This window comes from Mastomys coucha, unplaced genomic scaffold (assembly GCF_008632895.1).
Source record: "Mastomys coucha isolate ucsf_1 unplaced genomic scaffold, UCSF_Mcou_1 pScaffold15, whole genome shotgun sequence".
In the NCBI taxonomy this organism is placed as follows: Eukaryota; Metazoa; Chordata; class Mammalia; order Rodentia; family Muridae; genus Mastomys; species Mastomys coucha.
Window position 1 is genome coordinate 136,090,839 of NW_022196897.1, and position 13,815 is coordinate 136,104,653.

At 41.0% G+C, this 13,815-nt stretch overlaps 1 protein-coding gene and 1 pseudogene across 4 annotated transcripts in view; both read left to right on the top strand.

Moving 5' to 3' along the window:
• The window catches only part of LOC116091117 (zinc finger protein 431-like), a 51,636-nt gene that overhangs the window by 32,482 nt on the left and 5,339 nt on the right, over window positions 1-13,815 (top strand). For 2 of the 4 annotated variants that reach the window (XM_031372185.1, XM_031372184.1), the window contains exons 2-3: window positions 11,465-11,575; window positions 11,695-11,789. The exons of 1 other annotated variant lie outside the window; for it this stretch is intronic. The gene's annotated coding sequence lies outside the window, so the exon portion shown is untranslated. The remainder of the gene's footprint in view (window positions 1-11,464; window positions 11,576-11,694; window positions 11,790-13,815) is intronic. One more of the 4 variants, XM_031372186.1, reaches the window with a different exon arrangement.
• The window catches only part of LOC116091121, an 84,229-nt pseudogene that overhangs the window by 1,461 nt on the left and 68,953 nt on the right, over window positions 1-13,815 (top strand).

Sequence of the window (13,815 nt, forward strand, 5' to 3'; positions counted from 1 at the left end):
TATGGTAGTTTGTGCTGAGTTCACAGAGGCCTCCCATTTTGTTCCATTTCCCTCTGTAAGAAGTATACATGGTGCTATTCTTCAGAAGCCTGTGTGGCATAAGACAGATGTTGTCCAAGACATTCCTACCTCAGCTGTGATACTTTCTACCTTCTAGTTTTCCAACCTTCCCATCTTCTGGCACCTGGAACTCAGGGCCCCATCACCGAAGCATGGCCTGGTGTTTCATGGCACTGGTGTACTTAAGAAATAACTCTGGTTATATCTCTCATCTGTGGGACGTGCAGTCTCCAGTCCATATTTAAATTTCCTGAACCTAAGAGAGACTTAAGGGAGACAGCATATGTGGAATGTAAAATCTCTTCTTGGCTGCGTCTTCTCTGAGCATTAGCCAGAGCTGAATATATGCAGTCATTAAAGAGATTTTTCCGAAATCATTTGTGGAGCGATTTCTCCTGGGGAAGATATATTAATTCTAGGATAGCTGCATCTACTTCCCTGTTATAGAAGTATGTCTAAGACAAGCTATGTTGGCTCAGGTATCTTTGATCCAGGTCTCATGCTCCCCAGGCAATGACCTTGTTCTCCTATTAATGAAAATTACTAAATTATTGAGATAAAGGAATGTACCACAGCAGTGTTTTAAAATTCCTCATTTGAGTCATGTGATGAACTGTTTGTTTCAATATCTGGTTAAGGGTTTTGCCTGTGGAGCATGCCTTCTGCCTTCAGACCAGAACAGGAGGAACAGTTTACTGTGTATACTGTGAGATGAAACAGGATGGGCAATATCTAGAACGCAGACTGATGTTCAAAGGAGCCAGCTGCAGGCATCACCATTATGAAGAAGGACCTAATTCAGACAGGGTGAATGACTTTGTAGTTTTCCAGCATGTATTTGTGCATGTTATGGCTATTCCTGGTAGTCAGCTTGACTATATCGGCAATGAACTGCAATCCAGAAATTGGGGCACACCTGTGATCCAGATCTTAAGGCTGGAAGACACAGGCTTCTGACTCATATGTTGACGTGGGAGGACACAAGCTTTTTATCCAGATCTTGAGGCCTAGGGACCATACAAAGCTTAGACCCAGACAAGGTAATACACACCTCTAATCCTAGCAGAAAGAGGGAGAAGAGCTCTGTGTTCAAGGCCAACCAGGGTGGTACACACCTATAATCTGGGCCACACCTACTGCTGAAGACCTGCATGAGACTATAGAAGAAGGAAGGCCTCTTTCTTCTCTTCCTCTTCTTCCTCCTCTTCTCCCTGTTTGTTCTTTTCATTTCACTTACTTGCTAGCACACCTGTTGGATACTACTTCTTCAGTATTCCAGCTTATACTGAAGACCAGCTGACACACCTATCCTCCCAGGAATGAGCAACCTCTAGATTCTCATTCTCAGACTTCCCATTCACAGTTGCTCACTGTTGTGTTAGTTGAAGTGCAGACTTTAAATCGTTCTTTTAATCTCCTCTATTATATAGAGACATTCCATAAGTTCTGTGATTCTAGAGAACCCTGATTAATACACATGTGAATAAAAACAGACCCTGTTGGTGGGTGTCCAAGTTGACTAGGTTAGCTGGAAGGAAAGTATTGAATTTCTCTACAGAGACCTATATAGACATGTGCAGTCCTCATTGGTACAGGTAAGTCAGCTCAGGGAGTTCATACACCTGCCATTGCCTGTGCATCAGGTTAGAGTTCTCAGCAGCTAACACTGCACATAGGGACAAGGTCAAACACTGTCTCGTTAATGCCATTCCCTCTATCAGAGAAGGGTGTGCTCGTTTTTAATGTGATTATACCTATGTGTTCTTTCAATTATATTGATCTTTTTACAAATTCAATTGTTGATGTTACTTTTTAAATTTCATTTTCTTTCTGTATTGCTGTTTTGATCTCTTGTTTTTATCCTCAAATGTTTCCCATTCATTAAGAATTTCATTTCTTGGCCTGGCAGTGGTGGTGCATATCTTTAATCCTGCACTTGGGAGGCAGAGGTAGGTGAATTTTTGAGTTTGAGGCCTGCCTGGTCTACAGAGTGAGTTCCAGGACAACCAGGGCTACACAGAGGAAAAAAAAATTTAATTTCTTTTTCTAAAGAGATTTCATATTTGTGTCTGCTTTGAGCAACATCTCCTATAGCTCAGCCTTTCCTTATGCTATGTGGAAAGTTAAGACTTGCTATGAACACCTAATGTGCCTGTGCTGCCCTGTGCTTGGAAGACTGTCCTGCTGCTCCTTTCAGGCAGGGCTCTGACTGATCAGTGAGAAGAGATGGAGACCAGTGAATGAGAAGAGATGGAGACCAGTGAATTGAGTGTCCTCCAACCTCCCTGGATTGGGGTGAGGGGTTTACAGATAAAGAGGGACCTGTGTAAGCATTGAGTTCTCTGACCAACTTTGAGTCTGGTGTGATCACACACAGAAAAGGAGGGGAAGAAGGAAGGTGAGGGCTTTTCTGCCTTGACAGTAGTTGACAAGAGCCATCAGTAGTCAGGTAATCAATTTTAGACAATCAGTAAAATTCCAAAATGTCCATTTAGGAGGTTCCCAGAGCTGGGCAATCATGAATCTGGATGAGGAACTGAACTTATGTCTAGAAACCAAATTTCTGTATTTACTCTGATTCAAGCAACACAAGATCTAGACAAACTGGTGTGGCTGTGCCTAACATTAATATTATTTGTTCTGTCTAAAAATACACAGTATGAGCAATACTTAAAGGCTCTAGAACATACATTTAGTCCCTGAAATATATTGAACCTCCAAACCTTTGGGAGTATAACTAAATCATCTCATCCTTTTTCTTCCTCCTACTATTAACTCTGAAACCCTGGGACAAATGGCTGAAGAGCCTATTTATCAAATCAAAGCAAACCTTCAGGTTCTCTGAGCACACCTCAGTCCATAGCTGATACAGGTCAAGGTTTGCATACCTTGCCCTGTAGCCCAGGGCTAGGGCTGCCCTTCCCCCAGCTGTCATTCCTCATGTAATCCAACCATGTTGGTTACCAGCTCTTTTCCATCTACCATTTACCATCCTGATCTCTTGGTCTGGCTCTTGCTCCTTCCCTCCTTCCTCTCTCCACATGTGTCCCCTCTGGACTCTCCCAAATGTTCCTGGTTCTGGCTTTCCTAAGCAGTCATGTCCTTTCTTTTATATTTATTTATTTTCATTCACTTCCCAGTAACTGCTTCTGGCTTTAAAATTTATGATCATGTTTTGCTTTAATTGTTGTTACTGTTTGAATTTGACTGAAGATCTTCTGTAGGACTTCCCAACTATGAAGTAGAGAAGGCTGCACTGGACATTATATGTGTAATGGAATATGCAAAGAACTCTAGTGTCTCGGAAGAGGAAAATAAGTGCTTTGGGTGTCTAGAAAAATCTATTAAAAGCAATCTTCCCAGATTAGGGCTCTGTCTGCACCTACAGCTGAATGGCAGAGCTAGGAAGTGTTCAGCTGTTGGAGTCATTTGTTCTCTGATCCCCCAAAGAGGAGCTGCTACTGTCAGGGGCCCAGCTGGGTTTTCCAAGCTAATAAGAGACATTGGTTTAGCAATCAGGATTACCAGTGGAAGGTAGCTTGCGTATTCTTTACAGGATTCTCCTCAGATACATCTGCAGCAAGCTGTGAGGAAGACCATAAGCTGTGTCATGGTTATTGTGGGGGCCACTGTCCCCAGGCCAGGAGAAGCATGCCTGCTGAGCTCTCAGAGTTTGATTTGCCCTGACTGAGATGAACTATGAGTCAGACTGTGCTTCTGTTGGTCAATGGGGTGATCTGAGCAGAGGCCCTTGGCCTGTGCCCCTTCCTGCGTGAGGATGTCCTGGGAACGGGAGGCTTAAGAGCACTGACAGTGTAAAGCTGTGGCGCTTATAATATCACTGTCCAGTGTGTACACCAAGGCAGGAGTTTGCTGTACATACAGTGGGAGACAGACTGGGAAACTGGAGGTCTGGTTTCTGTAAGTACTGACCCTTGCATTCCACATTCACTTTTGTGTGACAAGTTTTATAAGTAGTTTAGAAATTGATAGGAAGAGGTGATAGGGATGATCCTTCATCAATATTTGATTAGAACCAGCCACAATGACATGACTCATGGAAATTCAATTCCAGGGTACAAAAGGAGTTTCTAAGTTGCAGAATTTCTCAGGTGTGCATGGTGATGGGTAGGTGGATAAGACAGATTGCACACCTTGTGACATCATCCATGTAGTAGGAAACAGACATTAAAATGGTCTTTAACATTGTTTTGTGTGTGGGTTTCAGTGGGGCTGGGTTTGCATGAAACCACAAGGTGTCATGAGGAGCTGCAGAGTCATAGCCCACCTTTCTGATAACTTCCATTTACAGAGACAGCTCTAGAGCATGGGGCAAAAGTATAACAGTTTATGGAACTAATTGAGTTGTTTTTATAAGAATGTTGATGTCTGTTTATTTAATGCGTATACTCATACAATCACAGGTAACATTGGTCAAGTTCACATTTTTCCTCATGTATATTCTTTAGGTACTTAGATGAAAACTTGAATATGTTTTTAGGCTTATGTTTTTTGCCCTTTCTCTACATTCTTACAGTTTTTCACAAACATTATACATATTCTTGATTATTGTATCTTTGTAGTAAGGTCAGAAGTCACATTGTCCCTGTGTGTGTATCATTTCTTTATATTCCTATTGAGAATTCTGAGTTTTCTCATGACATACAGGTTGGGAATCTACAATCCTGTTATACATTTTTAGGAATTTTTTTCCTCTGTTTTTTTTTTAAATTATTATTATTATTATTATTATTATTTATTAACAGACCAGCCATTGTCCCCGCCTCCCAGTCTTCCCACAGTTCCTTATCTCATTTCTTCTCTGCCCTGTCTTCAAGAGGATGTTCCCCACTACCACCAGGCTTTCCCCCTCCCTGGGGCCTTAAGTCTCTAGAGGATTAGGCCCCTCTTCTCCCACTGAGGCCAGACCAGATAGTCCTCTGATATATATGGTTCAGGGAGCCTCAGACCAGCTCATGAGCCACCTGATTGGTGGCTCTGTCTGGGAGCTTCCAGGGGTCCAGGTTAGTTGAGACTGCTGGTCTTTCTATGGGGTTGCCCTCCTCCTCAGCTTCTTCCAGCCTTCCTCTAATTCAACCATAGGGGTCCAATGGTTGAGTGTAAGTATCTGCATCTGTCTCAGTCAGCTGCTGGTTGGGCCTCTCAGAGGACTGCCATGCTAAGCTCCTGTCTCTAAGCACACCATAGCATCAGTAATAGTGTCAGGCATTAGTGGCTCTCCAGGAGATGGATGCCAAGTTGAACCAGTCACTGGACTGTCTTTCCCTCAATCTCTTCTCCATTTTTATTCCTGCAGTTCTTTTAGACAGTAACAATTCTGGGTCAGAAATTTTGCCTGTTGGTTGATAACCCTATTCCTCCACTTGAGGCCCTGTCTATATACTGGAGGTGGACTCTCCCCACTGTTGGGCATTTCATCTAATGTCACTCTCCTTGAGTCCTGAGTCTTTAACTTCTCTGGTACTTTCTAGATGGTCCCTCACCTCTCACCTCCAACCTTTCCATTCATTTTACTGGTCCTTTGGACTTCTCTCCTGTCTCCTCCTACCCCCATACCTCATCCTGTTTTCCTTTTTCTTGTCCATGTACCCTTTCCATCCAGATCCACCCCACTACTTCCACGATTATTTTTCCCACTTCTAAGTGAGATTCAAGCATTCTCACTTGAGACTTTTTGCTTGTAAAATTGCTTAAGTTCTGTAGCTCATATCTTAGGTATTCTCTACTTTTAGCTAATATCCACTTATTAGTGAATACATACCATAAATGTCCTTTTGGGTCTAGGTTACCTCACTCAGGGTGATATTTTCTAGTTCCATCTATTTTCTTGCAAAACTCACAATGTCCTCATTCTTAATAGCTGAAGAGTATTCCATAGTGTAAATGAATCACATTTTCTGTATCTATTCTTTGGGTGAGGGACATCTTGGTTTTTTCCAGCTTCTGGCTATTATAAATAACATTGCTATGAACATGATGGAGTACATTTCCTTGTGGTACGGTGGAGCATCTTTTGGGTATATGTCTATGAGTGGTATAGCTGGGTTTTCAGGTAAATCAATTTCCAATTTTCTGAGGAACCTCCAGATTGATTCCCAGAGTGGTCCTACTCCCTTGCAATCCCACCAACAATGGAAGAGTGTTCCTCTTTCTCCATATCCTTGACAACATATGCTGTCACCAGAGGTTTGATTTTATCCTTACTGATTGGTGTAAGATGGATCTCAGGGTCGTTTTGATTTCCATTTCCCTGATGAATAAGGACTTTGAACATTTCTTTCAGTGCTTCTGGACATTCGTGATTCATTTGTTGTGAATTCTCTCTTTAGCTGTGTACCCCATTTTTAAATTGGGTTGCTTGGTTTTTTGGAGGTTAGTTTTTTTGAGTTCTTTATATATTTTGGATATCAGCCCTCTATCGGATGTGGGGTTAGTGAAGATTTTTTTCCAATCTGTGTGTTGATGATTTGTCCTGTTGACAGTGTCTTTTACCTTAAAGAATCTTTTCAGTTTCAGGAGGTCTCATGTGTCCATTGTTGATCTTAGAGCCTGAGCCATTGGAGTTCTCTTTAGGAAGTTCCCCCTGTGCCAGTGATACATGCATGCATCTGAAGCTCCTGACCTCTTTCCCAGGTTTTCCATTTCCAGGGTTGCCTCCATTTGTGATTTCTTTGTTGTTTCTACTTCCATATTTAGGTCGTGGACCCCTTTGTTCAATTCCTTCACCTACTTGGTTGTGTTTTCCTGTATTTCTTTAAGTGAGTTATTTATGTTCTCCTTAAAGGTCTCTATTTTCTTCATGAGATAGCATTTTAGGTCAGAATCATGCTTTGCAGGTGTGTTTGGATATCCAGGGCTTGCTGTGGTGGGAGCACTGGGTGATGGTGCCACAGTTTATTGGCTTCTGTTACATATGTTCTTGTGCTTGCCTGTTCCCATCTGGTTATCTCTAGTAGTGTTAACTGGCCTGGGGGTCTCTATCTAGAGCCTACCATTTGAAATTTACATTTCAAATGTTATTGCCTTCCCCGAATTCCCCCCCAGAATTTCCCCCGTCCCATCCCACCTCCTCCTGACTCTATCTATGAGAGAGTGTGACACCACCCACCCACCCACCCACTCCCACCTCCCCACCCTCACATTCCACTACCACTGGGGTATCAAACCTTCACGGAACCAAGGGACTCTTCACCCATTAATGCCCTACAACGCCATCCTCTGCTGCATATACAGCTGGAGCCATGGGTCCATCCATGTATACTCCTTGGTTGGTGGTAGTTTAGACCCTGGGAGCGCTGGTTGGTTGAAATTGTTGTTCTTCTTTTGTTGTTGCAAACATCTTCAGCTCCTTCAGTCCTTTCTCTAACTCCTTCATTGGGGACCACATGATCAGTTCAATGGTTGGCTTTGAGCATGCACCTCTGTATTTGTCAGACCCTCGCAGAGCCTCTCAGGAGACAGCTATATCAAGCTCCTATCAGCATGCACTTCTTGGCATCCACAATAGTGTCTGTGTTTGGTGACTGTATATGGATGGATCCCCAGGTGGGGAAGGATGTCTCTGGATGGCCTTTCCTTCAGTCTCTGTTCCACACTTTGTCTTTGTATCTCCTCCCATGGGTATTTTGTTCCCTCTTCTGAGGGCCAAAGTATCCACACTATGGTCTTCCTTCTTCTTGTGCTTCATGTGGATTGTGAATTTTATCTTGGGTATTCCGAACTTCTGGACTAATATCCATTTATCAGTGAGTACATACTATGTGTGCTCTTTTGTGAACCAGTGGCACTGGTTCCTTCCAGTCTGTCTGGGCTAGTGGGCTGAGCAGACCTTGGGCACAAATTCCACACAACACACATAGGAAGCTCCACTCCTAGACGCTCTAACAAGCCTAGGATCAGAGGATCAGAGGTGAGGAAGACATAACATCTGTCCCAACACCAGGAGTAACTAGTTCCAGCAGGACCCAAGCAGGAAGGAACTCCACCAGCCCAGTGGCACTGGTTTCTTCCAGTCTGTCTGGGCTGGTGCTCTGAGCAAACCTTGGGTGCAAATTTTGCAGCCAGTCCCACAACAATCAGAGGAAGCTCCACTCCTGGTGCTCTAATGGACCCAGGACCATAGGATCCCAAAATCACAGGATCACAGAAACAGCTTGACTTTGAGGAGTTCTGATACAACCAGGGTCACAGGTAGGACAGGCACCAGGCAGATTTAGCCAGGGCAGGTAGCACTAGAGATAACCAGATGGTGGGAGGCAAGCATAAGAACAGAAGCAACTGAAAGCAAGCTCACTTGGCATCATCAGGACCCAATTCTACCACCATAGCAACTCCTGGACACACCATCCCACCAAAAAAGCAAGATTCAGATCTCAAATCACTTCTCACGATGAAGATACAGGACTCTAAGAAGGATATAAATAACTCCCTCAAAGAAGTACAGGAGAAGCCGGGTGGTGGTGGCGCACGCCTTTAATCCCAGCACTTGGGAGGCAGAGGCAGGTGGATTTCTGAGTTCGAGGCCAGCCTGGTCTACAGAGTGAGTTCCAGGACAGCCAGGGCTACACAGAGAAACCCTGTCTCGAAAAACCAAAATAAATAAGTAAATAATTTTAAAAAAAAAGAAGTACAGGAGAACACAGGTAAACAGCTTACAAGCGCTTAAAGAGGAAACAAAAAAAAAAAAAAATCCCTTAAAGAACTACAGGAAAACACAATCAAACAGGTGAAGGTAATAAAATAAACCATCCAGGATCTAAAAATGGAAATAGAAACAATAAATAAATCACAATGGGAGACATCCCTGAAGAAAACCTAGGAAAGAGATCAGAAGTCATAGATATAAGCATCACTAACAATACAAGAGATAGAAGAGAGATCTCAGGGGCAGAAGACACTATAGAAATTTTTCTTTGACAACAGTCAAAGAAAATGCAAAAAGCAAAAAGTTCCTAACCAAAAACATCCATGAAATCCAGGACACATTGAGAAGACCAAACCTAAGGACATTAGGTATAGAAGACAGTGAAGATTCCCACCGTAAAAAGCCAATAAATATTTTCAACAAAATTATAGAAGAACATTTCCCTAAACTAAAGAAAGAGATGCCATGAACACACAAGAAGTCTACAGAACTCCAAATAAACTGGACCAGCAAAGAAATTCCTCCCATCACATAATAATAAAAACACCAAATGCATTAAACAAAGAAAGAATTTTAAAAGCAATAAGGGAAAATGGTCAAATAACATATAAAGGCAGGCCTATCACAATTACACTGGACTTCTCACCAGAGACTATGAAAGCTAGAAGGTCTTGGGCAGATGTCATACAAACCCTAAGAGAACGCAAATGTCAGCCCAGGCTACTCTATACCCAGCAAATCTCTCAATTACTGTAAATGGAGAAAACAAGATATTCCATGAGAAAACAAAATTTATACGATATCTTTCCACTAATCCAACCCTACAAAGGATAATAGATGGAAAACACCAGTAAAAGGAGCAAAACTATACTCTAGAAGAAGCAAGAAAGTAATCTTTCAACAAACCCTCACAAACCTAATTCCACCTCTAAAAACAAAAATAACAGGAAGTAACAATTACTTTTTCTTAATATCTCTTAATATGGAAGTTAATATTACCAACATATCCTAATCGATTGTACTTCAAAAATATGAGGATTCGAAATTTGTTGGCTGTCATGTTGTGTTCTCTGTAATTTGGTAACTGGAGAAATAGGTCCAATATTGTACAGTCCATATTCACTTTCTGCTTGCTTGTTCATGACAGTGTCTCACTGGGTTCCACATAATGGTCTTGCAATCAGGCTTCTCCTATCCCAGCCTCTCTATTAGTAGGATTGTTTATTTGATGTTTTTACACTATACTATGGTTTTGAGAACAACTTACATATTTCAAAAGTTTATACAGCTAAAAGAAACATAGGCAATTAACCCTGGAAGTGGCTTGTAAGAAAACAACAGAGTGAGGCTGAATGCTTTGTTTGATGTTTGTAACTATTGTATCAAGTTTGAAGAAGAGGACTTTATAAGTTACTCTTTTTCTGAGATGAATGCTTTTCAAATCATCACAGCCAATGAACTAGATTCTTACCCTCACCTAATGTCTGTGCCACCCTCCAAGCAGAACCATTGTTCATTGAAACAGTTGGTGAATGGCTTCATGGATAGACCATCTTAATACACACACCATTTCTTAAATGAATGTAACCTGTTCTCTGTGCTGAGAATGATGACAATCACTCTAGTCAAATAGCTTTGACCATAGCAGGAAATCTGTATCCAAAAATCCTGCCTACAATTCCTTCCTTGGTACAGCAGAACTGTCAACTCTCAGCTTAGCTACAATGGAGGTAAAATCCTTTGGTGATGTGAGGGTCACTGAAGTAAGTACAGCCTTATTACAATGAACTCCAATGTCTAAAAATTGTTCTTATTTGGGCCAAGTAAGATCCAAGATTTTAACCTCTACTAAAAACAAAATATAGACTTTATCTATTCATGTTCATTTAAAAAAATACTAGTAGTAATGTATTTTTCTTTAAATATATGGTTAGTATATTTGGAGTTATTTCAAATTTATATTGAGACAAATGTATGTATTTTCAGTATTGCTGTAGACATGCATCTACAAAAGACTGTTCAATTGATTGTTGTTTTATATCAAACAATTTTTATAATACTCTTTTTTTTGTTACAATATTTTCTAAATTTCAAAGAATGTGACAAATTTTAAAAAAACGAACGAAAGGTATTGCATATAGTGAAGGGGGTATAAAAGGGAAACAAGAATGTGATGTAATGCTTAAAATGTGTTTTTAAATGTTAACAAATTCAGATAAATTGAAATCATGTATTTTTTCTCATGATAATGCAATAAAACTTAAATCAATAAAAAAAGAGAAAAAAGAAGAAAAACATCTCAATGTTTCCTTTGTTGAAGAAAATCATTGCTTTGGAAATGGCTTTTATGCTCTCCTTACCTTCCACAGGGAGAAAATCTTTCTCATCTGTTCTGTTTTGCATGCTGTGCTAGCTGTTCTTGGTAGTAGTCAAACTGACTACTTTTGGAATTAACTAAAACCCAAAGAATTGGGTACTATGGGGGATTTTTTTTAAATTATATTTTTGACCTGTGAAAAATCTTAATCTGGATCTCTTGAGGTGCTAAGATCTACCTTTAATCTATGCCACAGCTTCTGATGGCAGCCTATTTATATAAAGGAAATTGAAGATGGCAGATCTTTCACTTTTTCTGGTTGCCCTACCTCTGGCTAGCAAGTTCAATTTATTTATTCTATTTTATTTTATTTTATTTTATTTTATTTTGCTGACATTAGAGCTTGTCTCTTTGCAATTCAGGTATATACTGAAGACCAGCTAAGACATCTAGTCTCATGGCTTGAACAACTATTGGAATCTTTTACTTTCCATTGGTAGATAGGCAGTTTTGGATTCGTGGAACCACCGCCTGTGAGTCATTCTAATAAATACATTTTCTACATAATTCAGAGAGACTCATTCTATCATTTTTGTTCACCTGGAGAACCTTTACTATTATAGCTGTGCGTTTGTTGTTGTTTGTTTTACAGACCCATTGAAGAAGATGTGCTGGTTAACAATTGTGCTCCACAGTGTTTGCCATGTGTTTCCTTCTTTGCTCTGAGGGTTGTCTCATAATTATCAGGTAAAAAGTATTTGCTGTTTACCTGAACCCAGCCTGAAGCCACTAAACAAAATCTTGTTTCTGAAAATCTCTCTTTAGTTGATAATATTCTGTGCACCGGTCCACTTGTGGGACAGATTAGTAACTCCACTGTAAGTTGAATGATGGACATGGAAGCTATCCAGCCTGATTCCAGGCAAAGAACAGTGAGTGCCTACTGAGTGCTGTGACTGGGGCTCAGGCAAAGTCCAAATTAGCAAAGTGCTCAGCACATGGTCACTGCCCAAGATGGGAAGAAACAGGCAGCTGCACAGCAGGGATCTGGAGTTGTGGGTCAGGCTTGGTGGGGGGCACAGAAGTAGAGTACTGGAGGAAAGCACTAGTGCCACTGAAATGCAAATCTGCCAATCTGGAAAAGAACTGGTCCCAGGCTAGAACCACTGGCTAGTTTCTTTTCAGTACCTGTGAACCCTAAGGGTGATGCTCATGTCACTCAAGACTCACTAGCCAATCAGAACCTCAACACGGACCTGCCAGTCAGAAGATGAGGAGGCTCTTCCTGCTACCAAGCCTGTTGTTTCTCTCTATAACTGAGCAAGCGTGAATTGTCCTGGGTGATAGGATCTGAGTGTGTCTGCTGGGTGCTGTGAGGGAGCTCAGGCAAGCTCAAAACTCCAGACATGGTAAGGGCAGGGTCATCTCTCAAAAAGGGGAGGAACAAGCATTTTAGCAAAGGGTGCACATGTGGTGGCTGCATCTGCCTCCATAATAAACATTTGGGGCAGGGGCTTGTGTGTAGAAAACTCCTTTGCAAAATGCTAAACCCAAGAGCCATCATTTCTTTATTACCTTGTATAAGTTCTGCTATTAACATTTAATATGTAGGTGTATGATCTCTTTGTAGTTCTTAACAGCTGAGTAGTATTCCATTGTGTAAATGAACCACATTTACTGTATCCATTCTTCTGTTGTGGGACATCTGGGTTGTTTCCAGTTTCTGGCTATCACAAACAAGGCTGCTATTAACAGAGTAGAACACGGTCCCCTGTGGCATAATGGAGCATTTTGGGGGTATATTCCCAAGAGTGGTATTGCTGGCTCTTCAGGTAGATCTATTTCCAGTTTTATGAGTAAACTCCAGATTGATTTCCAGAGTTGTTGTACCAGTTTGCAGTCCCACCAGAAAAGGAGTGTTCCTCTTTCTCCACATCTTTGCCAACATGTATTGTTACCTGAGGTTTTGATCTTATCCATTCTGATTGGAGTAAGCTATAATCTCAGGGTCGTTTTGATTTGCATTTCCCTGATCACTGAGGACTTTGAACATTTATTTAGGTGCTTTTCAGTTATTCGAGATTCCTCTATTCTGAATTCTCAGTTTACTTCTATACCCCATTTTTTTTTTAATTGGGTTGTTTGGGTTTTTTGGTGGTTAGCTTTTTAAGTTCTTTATATATTTTGGATATTAGCCCTCTAAAGGATATAGGGTTAGTGAAGATTTGTTTTCCCCCAATCTGTAGGTTGCCAATTTGTCTTATTGACTATGTCCTTTCCCTTACAGAAGCTTTTCAGTTTCATGGGGTCCCATTTATCAATGCTTTATCTTATAACCTGAGCCATTGAAATTCTGTTTAGGAAAATTTCCCTGTGCCAATGAGTTCAGTTTCCTACTTTTGCTTCTATTAGAGTGAGTGTATCTGCTTTTATATTGAGGTCCTTGATCCACTTGGACTTGAGCTTTGTGCGTGGTGACAAATATGGGTATATTTTAATTTTTCTACATACAGCCAGTTAGACCAGCACCATTTATTGAAGATGCTTTCTTTTTCCCATTGTATATTTTTGGCTTCTTCGTCAAAGGTCAATTATCCGTACGTGTATGGTTTTATTTCTGGGTCTTCAACTCTATTCCATTGATCAACGTGACTGTCTCTGTACCAATACCATGCGGTTTTTATCACTATTGCTCTGTAGCAAAGCTTGAGGTCAGGGATGGTGTTTCCCCTGGTTGTTCTTCTATTGTTTTCTTTTTTTTTTTCTTTCTTTT